The sequence below is a fragment of the Miniopterus schreibersii genome, assembly GCF_964146895.1.
Source record: "Miniopterus schreibersii genome assembly, chromosome: X".
In the NCBI taxonomy this organism is placed as follows: Eukaryota; Metazoa; Chordata; class Mammalia; order Chiroptera; family Miniopteridae; genus Miniopterus; species Miniopterus schreibersii.
In genome coordinates, this window is record NC_138104.1 from 83,479,224 (window position 1) to 83,495,070 (window position 15,847).

The window sequence follows — 15,847 nt, forward strand, 5'->3', positions numbered from 1 at the left end:
AGAAGTGCTAAGAGAAAGAACATTCCAGAAAGATGGTATGGGCAAATCTCTAAAGTGGTAAAGTAAAAAAAAAGGAGGGAATGCTGAAATGATGTTGTATCTACTCATGAGCAATAAAGAATCTGGACTTTTTCAATAGACTTTTTGGCACTTGAATCCATCCTTTGAATTTGGATGAATTTATATATAGTTTTTATTAACTAATGAGAAAATAGAAAAGGGTTCTAAAGAGCAAGGGAGTGCAGGATAAACAGTTGTAATATATGTGGTAGATTGTTTGCAGAAGTGCTCACAATTACCCCATTCTCTGAATCCACTCTGTATATCCACATTTTTTACATAAAAAAAAATCAACAAACATTTATTCAAAGTCTACTATGTAGTTGTATTTTTACATATTCTGTGGGAATATTTTTTTTTAATTTTTTAATTTTATTTTTCAACCACAGTTTACATTTAATACCATTCCACACCAGTTTCAGATGTACAGCAAAGTGACCGGAAAACCATGCACTCTACACAGTGGTCCTCAGCTGCCCCAAACACCTACTTGGCCCATACCCAGTTATCTCAACATTATTGGCTGTATTTCCCATCCTGCAAACTGCATCTTTATTGCAATTCTGCAACTACCAAATTTTATTGTTCCATCCATTCACTTTTTTCACCCAGCCCCCCAACCTCCCTCCCCTCTGATAGCTATAAGTCTGTTCTCTGTACCTGTAAGTCTATTTCTATTTTGTTTGTTTGTTTGTTTAGTTTGTTCATTAGATTCTACATATAAGTGAAATCACATGGTATTTGTCTTTCTCTTACTGGCTTATTTCACTTGGCTTAATACTTTCCAGGTCCATCGTGCTGTCACAAAAGTAAGATTTCCTTCTTTTTATGGTAGAGTAGTATTCCATTGTGTAAATGTACCCCAGCTTTTTTATCCACTCATCTGCTGATGGTCACTGCTGTTTCTAGATCTTGCCTATTATAAATAATGTTGCAATGAACATAAGGGGGTGCATATATTTTTTCAAATTAGTGTTTTGGATTTCTTTGGATATATTCCCAGAAATAGGATCCCTGGATCAAAAGGCAGTTCTATTTTTAATTTTTGAGGAACCTCCACACTGTTTTCCACAGTGGCTGCACCGATCAGCATTCCCACCAATGGTACTATGACTTTGCAGCTTCTCTAATTAAGACATGGTGCCTATATTCTCACCTCTTAAATCTGGGCTGGTCCTACCACTTACTTGGAGAAATAAAATGTGGAAGTGATGGTGAGCTAGTAATGGGCCTCATCCTCAGGAGACTGAGTTCTTTCACTCTTACTTAAAATACCCACTGCTGTCACGTCATCAAACATAAGCTAGCTGGCTGGAGGATGAGAGACCATGTGGATCTGTGCCGGGTCAGCCTACTTATCCCTTCTGTGGCCTTAGATACACATATATGAGCCCAGCTACAATTGGTAAAATCAACTCATCCACTTTTTGTGATACTATTGTTATACATATTAAATATATAGATTCTACAAACTCAACATGAGTATTACTTTACATAATTTTGTCTTTATATCTTTAAAGAAGCTGAGGTAACAAGCCTATTTAAAGACTTCGTTCTATTAACCTCCTTATTGGTCATTTATGGTTCTCTTCATTTGTTCCAATGAATTCTGGTTACCATTTGGAGTCTTTTTTTATTTCTTATATTGTTATTGATTTCAGAGAGAGGAAGGAAGAGGGAGAGATAGAAACATTAATGATGAAAGAGAGAGTCATTGATCAGCTGCCTCCTGCACCGCCCCCACTGGGGATGGAGCCCACAACCCAGGCATGTGCCCTGACCAGGAATTGAACTGCGATCTCTTGGATCATAGGTCAGTGCTCAACTGCTGAGCCAGTCCAGCTGGGCTGGAGTCATTTTTTTAACCTAATACAGGTTTCCTTCCAATCACCCATCCCCTTTGTGCTGTTATTGGAAAACAGATTACATTATTATATTTGACATGCACAAGAGTACATTACACAATTAATTTTTAAAATATTTTAAAGAACAAAAATAAGTGCTCATTTATACTGTGTTTTAAAATTACATAGTTACTTTTACCAGCATTTTTTTTTTTTTTGCATGTATTAAAATTACTGCCTGGGGTCTCTTGCTTTCAGCCTGAAAAGCTTCCTTTTATTTTTATTTTTCTTCATTTTTTTCCCTTTCTGCTCCTCAAGCTAGAAAATCTTAATTGTCTTATTGTTGTAGGTGGCAGAAAGCACCAGATGTTAGACCAGTAGATTCAGACCAGACCTGGGTTCAGCAATCTGGGTACCTGAGTTCTGGCTAGGAAAGAATTCAGAGCCAAGACTCAAACTATAAGAGAACGTTTATTTGTAAAACCACAGAAGTGGAAGAAGTAATTCATAGATGTGGACTTAGGAAACAAGTTATAGAGGCAAAGGAAGGGCCCTTGGAGCTTGGGAGTGAGGAAGCTAATGATAACCTGCCTGGGAAGAGGGGGAGAGGGAGGGAGGAAGAGGAAAGGAAAAGCAGGTGGGTGCTCCAAGGAGGGAGAGAGAGCTGGGTCCTCTGTCCTAAGAGTTTTAAGGTTGGAGATTTTAAGGGAGGTCCCAGGGGAAGATCTCAATAGAATATTCAGCAGTTTTCCAAGTGTGACCTTTCAGGGTTATGGTTGACACTGATTGATTGGTCTGTACCAGGGCAGGGGCTCATTTTCCAATGCACCTGGTCCTGAGATCAGCCTGGGTGTTCCTTGTCCGGTTTTGCTGCTTTTCTGGACCTGGAGCTGAAATACAAGTGAGGTCTAGATGTTATCTCTAAGGGGGAAAGGTCAGGGGGTCCAAACCGCATGACCAGTGATAATGCTAGGGGAGGAAAGGTCACCCTGGGGGCGAGGTCCCACCCTACAATTGTCCTTTGCTAGCCACCCAGGGCTTTCTGCCCTGGTGACTTTCTGTATTTGGCCTATAATCCTTGCTCTGCTAATGTCTGTCTAACTGCCTACCACAGCATATTACTTAACACTGTTGTAGCAGTAGGTGCACACTACTTACTCATGGGACCACTGGAACCCCAGGCCCTCAATACTTTGTGTGACATCTAGAGTATCCCTTCTATTGCAATTAAAACTATGCTAAGGATTTACTGCATTAAATCACTTCTGTGCCAAATAATCCAGTGGATGAGAAACACTTTATCATGCAGTTTCCAAAAGTGATTTTCATAAAATGAGTCATACTGGAAGAATTTGACTGATGGAGAGACTTAAATAAAGTTTAATTCTTTAGGCAATATGAAATGGTCAATTTTTTTTACTGCGTTACAGAAAGAAGTACTCTCACAATCCACAGTGGCAAGCAAAACAGAAAGCTTGAAGATATGCTTTTAACTAAGAAGACTCATGACTGCATTTGAAAACAGCACTTCATGAAAACTGAATTTGCACAATGATATCCTCCTTCTCCAGACATTCAATCTGGTCTGGAATAAAAATTTTAAAAAAGAGGAGTGGGTAGAGTCAAATCGAAGGATTTCCTTTTTCAAATCCCTGATTCAGAAATACAGGCTATCTAGTGTACTTCACCTATAATATGAAGCAAACATCGAAATTGCTGAATAGGAAATTAAGCACACCTAACTATCTGTAGAGTCTCAAGAGAAAGATAGGTAAAGAATCCAACAGCATTATCAACAGAAGTTTTCCCCCCTCTATCTTTATTGTTGAAAGTATTACAGACATCCCCCCTTTTCCCCCCATTAATCCCCTCCACCCGACATCTGTCCCCCCAAGCCTTCACCACATTATTGTCTGTGTTCATGGGTTATGCATATATGCACAGAAGTTCTTTGATTAATCTCTCCCCCCCAGACCCCCCCCCCACCTTCCCACTGAGATTCATCAGTCTGTTTCATGCTTCTGCATCTCTGGATCTATTTTCTTCCTCAGTCTATGTTGTTTATTAGATTCCACATATGAGTGAGATCATGTAAAACTGAATCAGGAAGAATCAGAAAACCTGAATAGGCTAATAACTCATGAAATTGAAGCAGCAATAAAAAAACCTCCGAGCAGACAAAAGCCCTGGTCTGGATGGTTTCACAGGGGAGCTTTCTAATTCTTTAAGTTGTAGGGTTAGATAGTTTATTACAATTTTTTCTTGCTTTTTGAGGTAGGCATGTAGTGATATCAACTTCACTCTTAGGATTGCTTTCACTGTGTCCCATAGATTTTTGGTAGTTGTGTGCTCATTTTCATTTGTTTCCAGGAAGTTTTTGATTTCTTTCTCGATCTTTTTGGTAACCCATTCATTGTTTAATAATCTGTTATTTAACCTCCATATGTTTGAATGTTTTTGAGTGTTTTTACTGTAGTTGATTTCTAATTTCCTGCCACTGTGATCTGAGATGTTTGATATGACTTCAATCTTCTTGAACTTGTAAAGATTGGTTTTGTGTCCTAACACATGGTCTATCTTTGAGAATGTCCCATGTACACTTGAGAGGAATGTATATTCTGCATCTTTGGGGTGAAATGTTCTGTAAATATTGATTAAATCCATCTTATCTAGTGTGTCATTTAGAGTCACTGTTTCTGTGTTGACTTTTTGTCTGGAAGATCTACTGAGTGAAGTCAGTGGGGTGTTAAAGTCCCCAACTATGACTGTATTGCTGTTGATCTCTCTCTTAAAGCCCTAAAGGTTATGATTGATAGGTCCTTATTTATTGCCATTTTAATTCTTTATGCCCATGTTTCTCTTTCTATTTCTTCTTATTATTACAGCAGTCCCTTCAACATTTCTTGCAATGCTGGTTTCGTCGTGATAAACACCTTTAGCCATTTTTTTGGTCTGGGAAGGTTTTTATTTCACCATTTATTTTGAATGATAGCCTTACTGGATAGAGTAGTCTTGGTTTCAGATACTTGATTTGCATTACCTTGAACACTTCATGCCATTCCCTTTTGGCCTGTAGAGTTTCTGATGAGAAATCAGCTGATACTCTAATGGGAACTCCTTTGTAGGTAACGGGTTGCTTTTCTCTTGCTGTCTTTAAGAGTCTCTCTTTGTCTTGAATTTTTGGCATTTTAATTATTATGTGTCTGGGCATGAGCCTCTTTGAGTCCCACAACTGTCCTCCTGTTTTTTAATTGTGGGTTTTTTGTTGTTGTTGTTGTTTTTTTATCTCTGATTGAGTGTTTTTTCCTAGTCTGTGTTCAGATTCACTGATCTGATCCTCAGCTTCCTCTAATCTGCTGTTTATTTTTTCCAATGTATTCTTTATTTGTACTATGTCATTCTTCACTTCTGACTTGTCATTTTTCAGTTTGTACATTTTATCTCATGCTGTTGAGAATCCTTACAATCAGTATTCTGAACTCTATATCTGATAGATTGCTTATCTCCACTTCATTTAACCCTTTTTCTGGAGACTTCTCTTATTCTTTCATTTGGGGCTTGTTTTTTTTGTCTCCCCATTTTGGCTGCCTATTTTGGTTGTTTCTATGTATTAGGTGGATCTGATAGTACTCTCAATCTTTTGGATGGTCTCTGGTGCAGGCCAATGTCAGACTCTGTGGCTGGCCTTGAGTACCCTGTTTGGAGCTATGAACAACCCACAGCTTGTGGTACCCTCTGCCGAGCTGGCTTGTTTTCCCTCTTCTGGGGCTGGGTGCATTTGGACAGGATCAAGATGCATACCAAAGTCTGTTTTTCCAAGGCCCAGGTCCAGAAGCACATCAGGAGAAGACTTAAAGCTCCCAGAGGTCCACCTCTGGCTGCACGCTGATTGATCTTAGTCTCTTAATGAGCCTCAGACTCTAGGTCACAGCAAGGTATAAACTCCACAGGGTGGGGTGAGAGGTTTTCAAGTGGGTGGGGCAATTGCTTTCTTCCCAGGCAAAAACTGCCTGTCTGACAAAGGTCTGCCTGAGAAATATGTCCTCTGCAGTATGGGGGAATGACTCAGCACAGGAATCCAGATGACCACCTTCTGAGCTCCATCTCTAGAGCCCAAAACCCCAGATTCTTCTCACACCACTCTAGTCCATCTGCCCTCCCTCTGCTGGAGCCCAAGGTGAGTGGCTACACACAAAACTTTGTGTGTTGGCTCTTTAAGAGGGTGCCTGCATTACCAGCCATCTCTCTCTGGCAGACAGAAACTCGACTGCTTCTCACAGCCAGATGTTATGTGGGCACCTTTCTCGGTTCTGGTGCTCTTGGCTGGGAATCTCAGCCTGGAGTTTAGGCCCCAGGGTCCTCAGTGGGAACCCCCACAGCTGAGATATACCCTGGGGCCTTCAGCTGCTGCCTGCGGGAGCCCAGCCAGCCTTCTCGCGCCTCCACACTTCCTACCAGTCTCTATGTGGTCTCCACTTTAGGTCCTTGTTTATGAGAGTGCTCTCCAGCTCATTTTCAGTTGCCGTTGATTATTCAGCATGGTTTTTCTATATTTTAGTTGTAATTCCAGTTTGGTCCTGGGAGGGTGTCAGTGTAGCTTCCACCCAATCTGCTGCCATCTTGGAATCTTTCTCAACAGAAGTTTTTTCTGTCGCAGAATGCCTTGTTTTGACCTACAAGAGCACACTTCTCTGGGGCCTCATAGTCTGGCAGTTGACTTCTCTACCACAATATATCAAAATTGTTTAAAAAACAAAACTTGCATGATGAATATTAGCAGAACCTATTGTGGTAATTATTTCACAATATATGTGAATCAAACCATCATACTGTACATCAGTTATACTGTGATGTATGTCAGTTATTTCTCACTGAAGCTGGAAAAAATACGTGCAGTTAACTTTCTGAGGCCTATGGAATTCTAAGTCTAATTTTTTTTATCTATAAAGGTCTTTAATTACAACAATTGAAAATTAAAGTATATCTCAAAATGTCAGAATTTTCAAAAATGGGGGAAAATATCTATTCAGGCAATCACAGTTGCTGACCTCTGGGGCCTGAGCCAGCAGGGAAGCCAGCAAGCCCAATGCCCAGAAACTGATACTTTGAGTTTGTGATTACAGACTGTTGTTGCAGGGTGTTTCAGAGAGTAGCTTCAAAAATATCCAAGTCGGTCTTTCCCAAAGGCCATAAACATAATATATTTCCAATGTGCAAAACATTTCATTTAAAATTGTGCTCATAATACATTAAATAATATATTAAGATAAACTATTAAGTTATAAAAGTAAATCAACTATATGATCTCAACTTTAAAATGTGTATCTTTCCTTATTCTCTTATACTTCCACTTTCAGCCCAACTTCTCCCTTATTATGATCAGCAAATTTCCTCAAATTTCTCCCAGACACAGATAAAACATGACTTTCACTTTGAAGCTTCTTCTCACCTTTTTTGATAAAGTTTTTCTCATCTTTGGGCTTCAGTGGCACACTTTAGAAGATAATGCATGAATATGATATTAGTTATTTCAGTGTGGAGGAACTATGGGGCATTTCTATTTTCCTGTTTATACTTCTCCATATTTTATAATTGTTTACGTGAAACATAGATTACTTTTGTAACAAGGAAAGAAACTACAGTTTCCTTAGAAAATTAAAAGAAAATCATGCTCAACTGGGTTTCAGAGAGGAGTTTTAATTGTTAGTATTATGATGTGTGACCACCTATACTCCAGTTGATGTAGAAAATGGCAGAGTCAGGAACTGCTGTAGTTCATTTCTCAAAGAATGAGGCCGCCCTAGGCTATTACATTTCAAAATACATGAAACTGAAATAACATATAGTCTCCTCCTCACCACCTATCTCTACTCCCATATATCTTACCTTAGTTTTCACTGTTTCTCCATTTACACAACCAGCTCTCAAAGTCATCCTTGACTAGCCTTTCTCACTTACTACCATGTTCATTGGGTACCAAATTTCAATTCTTCCTCAGAAATATTGCTCAGACAATCCACATTTCACTGTCATAGTTCAGGTCCTCATTTCCTTTGGCCTGGGTATTAGCCACAGCTTCCTGCAGGTTTCTTTGGTTTAGTTTCATCCTTTTCTAAGTTATCTTCTTACTGTTCCTGCTTTTGTTTTTCAAATTTTCAAAAATCTAATCATACTAGTGCAATGTCTCCATTTTTTCATGTTTGCTGATATTTTAATCCTCACCTAACCCTCTTCTCCTTCTGCCCCACAAGTCGGCAAGCTTATAAGAAAGCCTGGCTGTTTACACCTTTGGTGCTAGTGGTAAAGTCAAACCACACAAGCCCCTTCCCATCCATGGGAACCTTCACTATGACCCCACTCCCGAACCCCCATAAAACCCCAAGCCAGTCTCCCTCCCTGGTCTCTCAAGCCATTTTAGGACCTACTTAGGAGTAACCCTGTTCTGCCCAGAAAGCCTCATTATGTGAGTGATTCATATTTTCATACTCTCTTGAGGTGTGTGTGTGTGTGTGTGTGTGTGTGTGTGTGTGTGTTCATTAATCTCCACATCTTAACCAATTTGGGGGTGGGGGTCCATCCTGTACCTTAAAGGTGGCCACAACAGTATTTCCCTACTATTTAGTCCCTGCTCCTTTACAAAATAGAGTTCAAAGCTCTTGGTACATCTCATAGGTCTCTTCACAATCTCTCCCTATCCCATCTCTCTAGCCTCTTCTCTCAGTCTCCTCCTCCCTATACAAACCTATGCTTCTGCCCCTGCTTATCTATTCCCAGAATATTCCATGGCCTGTTGTGATCTCTGATTGTCTATCTGCTTTCTCATTTTCCTGGGATGTCCTTCCACTTACCCTTTCCCAACTCCCAAGCCACCTTCTCTCTCCATGATGTTTACAAAATATTTCCCCACCCCCTAAGACCAAGTAAAGTGTGGTGTTCTTTTAAAGTCTCCAATAACTCCTCTAGACAAAAACTTTCTCTTTTTTCCTGGTCTATGATGGCACTTAAGTCACTGTTCTTGCCTACGTATGGGTATCTCCTCCCCTGTAAGACTCTGAACTTTGTGATGGCAAAGTCTTTCCTTTCTTCATCTAATATGCTTTGTCCCTAGCGCACTCTTATGAATATCAGTGCTGAGTAATATTAATTGAGTGAAAGAGTAATTTTTAAAAATAGAGTGGAAATTTCGTTAAGAATGAAATGGTGTTGGTAAAGAAAATATTTTGAGCTCTCTGGAACAGAGCAAGAACTAGAATTTTTCTGTATTTGTCTCTAGTGTTATATGCAAATGAATGTTAAAAAACTGTTGTGTGGCCCAGCTGGATAGGCTCAGCTGTTGAGCGTCGACCTAGGATATAGGCAATCGGGGTTCAATTCCCGGTCAGGGCACATGCCTGGGTTGTGGGCTCGATCCCCCGTCAGGGGCGTGCAGGGGGCAGCCGATCAATGACTCTCTCATCACTGATGTTTCTATATTTCTCTCTCCCTCTCCTTTCAAAAACAAACAAACAAACAAAACAAAACAAAAAACTGTTGTGTGGCTAATAAAATAATTATAAAATAGTTAAAATCTAGATACTAAAGACTTTTATTTTGAATCATCACAGGGATGTACAGTACAGCATAGAAAATATAGTCAATAATACTGTAATGACTAGGTATGATGCCAGCTAGGTATTTGAAATATCAGGAGGATCACTTTGTAAAGTATATGTTTGTCTAATCACTATGCTCTACACCTGAAACTAATAAAAAATAATATTGATGCAAACTGTAATTTAAAAAATAAAAACAACCAAAAAAGACTTTTACTAGCATGGTGACATGAGCTATTTATCAGTCCCAGATTATAAAGATGTCATTGCTACTTAGCTAGATTCCTTGTGGCCTAAGTGATTCTTCTCTGTTAAATTTAATAGCCATAGAAGAAGCAATGTGACCTCTATGGCTCAATAATCAGTAGATAATTAGTTAAGAGTAATGAAAATGACTTGTGTGTCTCATTCGTCCCTCCCATCAAAACATATTTAGAAACTATGGGTCACCGTGTTTTCTTCTGTTTTGACCAGCTTGCATATTGAAGAGTTAAGAAAACCTCACTATATGATAGCAAACATCTCCATCTTTCCTTGAAATCACTGTAAGTCCATAGATGCTAACTTCATCTAAGAACATGCCTTTTGCAACATTTTATCAAGAACCTAGACAACAACCTAGAAGATAATCTTACCATGGCAAGAGGAATAGTACATTGGATCACATTTCATTCAGTCATTCAGCAAATATTAATTGAACATCTAGTCTGTACCTCTATCAAAACACTCAATCCACTATGTCGGGCTTATCTCCTTACACGTTTCTCTCCCCCTACAATTCTCTGAGCTTTTAAGGGTAGGGCTCATCCTAGTTTCATATAATACATACTACTATGCACTGGTTTGGCACAAGGATCCAGTGCCAAAAGAGATTTGACCTCATTACTTTGTGGAACTTACTAATACCTAAAAACTGGGAATCCTAAAAGCAATGAAATAATACAAATGTAAATTTCCATGTTGAAGTTCACAAAATGAACGGCCTAAATACAAATAGGGAAAAGACCCAGCTTGAGAGTACTTCATCTGAAAAGATATGAGCAAATGTTTTTGTAGTCCAAAAACATTTGTTCATGGTTTATGCAGTTGCTAAGGAAAATAATAAAAGTCAAATACCTGAATGCTCTCATTGTGTCTATATGTGATCCACTATTATCACCATGGGAGGACTAATACCATGATAAATCCATGGACACCAACCTTCACCAAGTCATCAAGCTCGAATGGCAGTCATAGCAATCAATCACATGTTCCCTAGTTGGTTCCTTTGCTCATTCCCACTATTATCATTTTTTTCCATCCCTCTTTTCAAATCATATTTTCTTTCACTTCCTACCCCATCATAGCAGATGTTGTCAATGCCTACAGAGAAGCCCCTAGCTTCACCATTTTTGTGAGTGACACCTTCAAGCACCTGCAACTTCAAGCACCTGCAACTCTCAACCTGAAGCCTTCCTCACAGTTGCCCTGGGTAAGACTGGAAATCCAGGGAAGTTAATGGCCTCTGGGAGCAGCTGATTTATCTTCCAACTCCCAATAATATATGGGGGTTGGAGAATAAATATTTCAGTTCTCTTGGCCCTAAGATTGGATAATTCTGATATATGTTCTGCGCTGTTTCCTAACGTTCCCCATCAGGACTGAGTCTTAGTTGCCTATGGCAGAAACCTGTTCCATAATGCAGTTTATCAGCTTACTACTCTTCCCTGTGTCACTTTCTTAAATACCCTAATGGTTATTCTCTGAATTAACTTCCAAATAAACTACTTGCACACAAACCCTGTCTCAGGGTCAGCTTCTGGGGGTACAAAGCTAAGACACTCCCTTTCAGCAAAAGCACTTCCTACTCCACAGAGACTCCACCCCAATCCCAGGCAGAGTTGGTCTTATGATCCTGGTGCTACATTTACAAATAACTAAATCTCTACTCATACTTCTATCTCTTTCAACTTTAGTGGAAGAATTATCATATGTTATCTGCATTCATTATTCAAAGACTTCTTAAAATATTTTATTTTGAAGTAATTTCAGATTTATAGAAGAAAATTAAGTACAAATGATTTCCATATACCTTTCAAACAGGTCTCTTAAATGTTAACATTTTACCATGTTTGCTTCTTCATTTCTCACTGTTTTCTTTTTAAATTTTGGTTTTCAAACTATGATGGAGGACACTTTAAAAAATATCCAATCCATTGAAGACCAATCTTTTTGTTTGTTTTATGTTTTTGTAAAACATGAGAGTGAATCATTAAAAAACCAACAATGACCAAAGAAGGATGTACAAAATACAAGCTCCTGGCTTTTAAATATTTAGACTCAGTAAGTATTAAATGACTATGTTAATTAGCTATAAACATTTCAAAATGTCTACTTTTTATTTCCATATTTACCTTGTCTCAGACTAGTAACTCACAGTTGATGGACTGGCATGAGTCTGCTCACCACAATGAGCAGCATTTTCTAGATAACAAAATCCATTGTCAGGATTCTCACTCCCCAACTTTGACATTTCAACCTCCCACTTCACCATAATAACTTTTCCTTTCATAAGCATGTTCAATTATTTTCCTTCTTAAAACAATAATATTGACAACCTACTGTCCCATCTCTGGGTACCACCTTATCTTTTTATCCTTATGAACAAGGGTTTTCACCTCCTATCATTGCATCTTCTATTCACTTGTTGGTGCCTTGTAATCTGACTCTGTCTCCACCACTTCAGACAACTGCTTCTGTCAAGGACCCTGTGACCTTCTAGTTATTAAGTCTATGGAAGACATGGCTCACATTTCAGAATTTGACTCTAAAGACTTCTCTCAAGCCTATAAGATGTGAGCCACTCTCTTCCCTCCTCAACCCTTCTTGCCCCACAGTTATTTTTTGTCTTCGTTTGTTTGTTTTTAATTTTTAAAAAATATATCTTTATTGATTTCAGAGAGAGGAAAGTAAAGGGAGAGAGAGAGAGAGAAAAACATCAATGATGAGAGAGTCACTGATTGGCTGCCTCCTGCACACTCCCCACCGGAGATCAAGCCTGCAACCTGGGCTTGTGCCCTGACCAGGAATCCAACCGCAATCTCCTGGATCATAGGTGGATGCTCAACTGCTGAGCCATGCCAGCTGGGCGCCCTTCAGTTTTTGAGACATGACTCTTTTCTGAGTTTCCTCCTATATACATACATCTTTCCTCAGTACTTCTCAATTTCCTTTCAAGGATTCTGTCCTCATGGATCTCTATTTTCATTCTGTAATCTCTCATCTTAAGCAAACACTTCCATTCATATGTTTTGGTGATTTTTATTCATGATTCCAAAATCTATATCTGGATCCCAGGCTTCTCTCTTGGAGCTACAGTTATTTGTCCCACAACTTGGCCCAAACTAACCTCATTCTAAACCTGCCACCTAGTAAAGTGACTTTATTCAAGCTAGTAACTTCTCTAATTTTCAGTTTTTGTATCTGTAAAATAGGAATAATATCTGACTCAGAGTCCTGTTGTATACAGATTAAATGATGCAATACAGGTAAGAGTATATAGCAGTGCCTAAGCATAGTAAATGCTCAATATGCATCAGATATTATTTACTTCCTCCTAGGTTTTCTTTTCACATTAGTCTCTGCACATATTGAATATGGCTAATGCTTATCATATTGTTTTCCCTCTCTCCCTTCTTTTCATCCTTTGACAAATATTCACTGAGTACCTGCCATATACTAAGCTCTATGTAAGGTGCTGGGAATAAAAGATTGACTAAGGCAGACAGTCCCTACCTTTAATAATTTTACAGTCTCGTGGTAATAAAGAAGTTAAATCACTACAGTACAGAAACGTGGGTGTCACGGGTCATTTCTTTATCTCCCTTATCCTTATCCTTATCCACTAACCTCACTTCCATCAGGCAAGTGGTAAACCATTTGAACAGACACTTCATGAAAGGAGATATATAAATATCCAATAAGTACAAGGAAAGATATCCAAGATCTTTAAAAGATATCCAGCATTTTAGGGAAATACAAATTAAACTACAATGAGATACCAGTACATGATCACTAGGTTGACTATTATAAAAAGTCAACAGCAACAACAATATCATGTGCTGGAGAGGATATGGAAACACTGGAATTCTTTTATATTGTTGGTGGGAAAGTAAAATGGTGAAACCACTTTGGAAAACTTTGGTCAGCTTCTAAAAAAGTTAGATACTTATCACACTGCCCAGCCATTGTATTCCAGGTAGTTTCCCAAGAAAAATTAAAACATATGACCCCCAAAAGACCTGCATATGAATGTTCATGTCAGTTTTATTCATAATAGGCTCAAACTGAAAACAAAGTTGAATACCCATCAACAAGTGAATGGATAAACAAATTTGTGGAATATCTATGCAATAAAATACTGCTCAGCAATAAAAGGAAACAAGTTATCGATAAGCACAATATGAGTATATTTCAGGATCATTTTGCAGAGTGAAGGAAGCCAGACACAAAATTGTACATGCTGTACAATTTCATTTATATGAAATTCTAAAAAATACAAATTAATGCATAGAGGCAGAAAGGAGATCATCATTACCATGACAGCAAGAGTGGAGGAAGGGACTACATGGAGTCCTAGGAAACCAGAAATACTCTGTAAATTTATTGTGGGAGTAGTTTCATGGGTGTACCCATAGATCAAAACAGAAAATTGCCTTATGTTGAAGTCCTACCCACAGTGTGATGGCTTTTGGAGATGGCATCTTTGAGAGGTAATTAGAATTAGATGAGCTCTTAAGGGTATGGCCCTCATGCCAGAACAAATGCCCTAATTAAAAGATACACCTCAGAGCTTGCTTGGTCTCTCACTCTCCCCCATGTGAGGACACACTGAGAAGGCAGCTATCTGCAGCCTCTCATCAGAACTGACCATGCTGGCACTCCGATGTCAGATCAGACCACCAGCCTCCAGAACTGTGAGAAATAAATTTCTGTTGCTTAAGCCACACATTCCATTGTATTTTGTTATGGCAGCCCCAGTTGACTACTGTATCATTCATAATCAGTGAGATGCAAATCAAAATGACAATGGAGTACAATTTCATATCCATCAGATAGATTAGTAGACCTTTAAAGGTTTTTATAAAGACAGTAACAACACAAACTCCATATCTTCCAATGTTGAAGATGCTCATCCCATATGACTCAGAATTTTACTCAGTGATAACTGTCTAGAGAAACTTGTGCACACAGGAACAATACATATATAAATGTTTGCTGCCACATTGTTTGATGTGGCAAAATATTTGAAAGAACACAGTAATTAATTATTCAAAAATAATGGTTAAAGAGTGGTATGTATATCCCATGAGATTTTATATAGCAATTAAAATGAATAAACTCTTCAATCCGTTCTCCTTGGTGGAGAACCATCTCCAGGGGCCAGATATGGCCACATTCACTTATTGTTCATTTTTTCACATTTATCCTCAATGCTATATATTTTTAGAAAATTGTGTGGGAAAGATTTTCACACTCAGAATCAAAGGGATTTCATCTTAATTATTGCTTGTCCTACCTATGAATTTCTTACAAAGTCAATTTGTTAAGTTATTCTGTGTCCGAGGCCTTATAGTGAACCACAAGACTTTGTTATGTATAAATGAGGAAAAAAAGTTGTGAGGCCTGCTCAAGTTTCATGATGGATGAGGGAAAACCTATTTCCATGGAGTTTAGTGGAATAGTGATAGAGAAAAATAAATTTGCTTTAATGATTATAATCTATGAGTCCCATTTGATCAATGTCCTCATTACCAATATATTTTCCACCCAAGTGTTATGAAAAGTATAAAGGTTAATATTACATTATATTTCTTGTTAAAGTCCTATGAAGGAGGTTGAGTGAGTGGTTTATTGTTATTCAAAATAGATTGTGCACCACAATGTGAATATATTTAATATTACCAAACTGTACACTTAAAAATGATTAAGATGGTAAATATTGTTATGTGTTTTGTACCATAATTTTAAAAACTCAGAGAACTGTACAATAAAATATGTGCATTATATTAAGCATAAATTATATCACAATAAAGTTGATTATTTTTAAAGACTTACCAAATTGCATACTTCCAGTGAATGCAATTTATTTGGACATAAATTATACTTCAATAAAGTTGAAAAATTTGCAGTTGCTCAAACATCTCATGTACTCTCATGCCTCAGTGCCATCATGCATAGTGCTCTTTCTCCTTTAGACCTGCCCTGTCCCCTGCCCCCATTATCTAACTTTGCCTGGTCAACTTTTCTCCCACCTTTTAAAATGAGTTCTAATGTCTGCTGATTCTAAAAAACATATTTTCACCAAATCTG